Below are 1,919 nucleotides of genomic sequence, written 5' to 3'. Positions count from 1 at the left end.
CCCTCTCCACGTCACCCTTATTTAAGCCCTCAGAACTTTATTTCTAACGTTCATATCTGATCTTGTCATTCCTGCCTCTGCAATAAAGCCCTTCAGTATCTCTCCCAACTCCTTAGTAGTCATAGGAGTTTCATCACCAAACCCTGACCAGCTCTCCTCAGCTGTCTCCGTTGGCTCCCACACTTCTCAATCACACTGGTCATTTTGCCCCTCAGTTCTTTTGCACATGCCAATTCTCCCTTTACCTCCCACTCATTCTTCAAAATTCAGCTCACACCACTTCTGTGAAGCCTGAAGACAAGCTACACATCCTGACATTTATCTGCTTCCTTGACTGTGACCCCAGTCTCTAACTCTTTCAGTGAGTATGGAACCTAGAACAGAGTCTTCTATTTTTTTTTTTTTTTGAGACAGAGTCTTGCTCTGTTGCCCAGGCTGGAGTGTAATGGCACAATCTCAGCTCACTGCAACCTCCGCCTCCCAGGTTCAAGTGGTTCTCCTGCCTCAGCCTCCCGACTAGCTGGGATTACAGGCATGCACCACCACACCCGGCTAATTTTTGTATTTTGAGTAGAGACGGGGTTTTACCATGCTAGTGGTCTCAAACTCCTGACCTTAGGTGATCCGCCCGCCTCAGCCTCCCAAAGTGCTGGGATTACAGGCGTGAACCACCGCATCTAGCCTAACAGAGTCTTCTCAATGGGTGATATGGTTTTGTTAGTGGTGGAAGAGATCTGAGTTACCCCAAGTTACGTGCAGCCTATCCTTATGGGTTTGTAGCAACTTTAGTCCTTGCTTCATAAGAAGAAAGAATTCGACTGTGGGGCATAAAGCAGAAAAAGAGACCAAGGCAAGTTCCAGAGTAGGAATGGAAGTTTATTTAAAAAGGCCTTAGAACAGGAAAGAAAGGAAGGTGCGCTTGGAAGAAACCCAAGCGGGCACTTGAAGGTTAAGGAGAGAAGGTCAAGTGCCTAACCATGATCCTAGGACTTTTACAGGCTCGCCTCTTTCCCATGAGTGTTCCCTTAGAGTGGGCTTCCCGAATGCGCAGTGCTTTCCTTCCCCTTTTCTGGTGGAGGGTGCCCCCAGGAGATCATACTTCACCATTTTTGTCTCTTAACACGCTTGCCCAGAAAGTTGCTTCTCCCTGAGGCCTGCATTCAATTAGCATTTTGATGTTAACAGGTGTCGACCATCAAGAAATGGCCTCTCCCTGGCCCAGCCGAATTATCCTTTTTAAAGAAGCAATGAGATAATTATGGAACTGTCACCGGTAGAGGGTCTGGCTGCAAGTTGTCCAGGTTCTTGGCGTTTTGAACAAAGAATTGGACAATACGCCCAGCAAAGCAAAGAAAGAATGAAGCAACAAAAGAAGGACAGCAGGGATGTATTGAAAACGAAAGCACACTCCATAGTGTGGGAGCAGCCAGAGCAGCGGCTCAAGGGCCGGGAAACAGAATCTTTTGGGTCCAAATACTCCCTAGAAGTTACCCGCCACTTTATGCTCACCTCATGTAAATGAAGTCGTAGCCCGCAATCAGTCTGATTGGTTGCAGAAAGCAGCCAAGCAGAGGCTGAAATGAAGTTACAAAGGTCGCACACCTGTGCAAACTTCTTATTGGTTGCAAGAGGCAACCAATCAGAGGCTAGGGTGAAGTTACAAAGTTAATACTTCTATGCAAAGTTAGACTCGGCTGCAATCAGTCTAATTGGTTGCAGATAGACAATTTCCCATCTGCTGGGCAGAAAAGGTGGGGGGTTTTGTTACTGAAGTGTGGAAAGTTAGGCTTTTCCTTTCAATTTAGTTCCAGGAAGTTGGCGTGAACCAGTCTTAGGTTCCCTGCCTCCAGTCCCTATTCTCCTGCCTCAGAACCATCACCTGACATCCCTAGTGGGTAGCAGGGGAGAACCCTCTCCTG

Source organism: Nomascus leucogenys, chromosome 8, assembly GCF_006542625.1.
Source record: "Nomascus leucogenys isolate Asia chromosome 8, Asia_NLE_v1, whole genome shotgun sequence".
Taxonomy (NCBI): Eukaryota; Metazoa; Chordata; class Mammalia; order Primates; family Hylobatidae; genus Nomascus; species Nomascus leucogenys.
Note: the sequence above shows the minus strand (reverse complement) of the source record.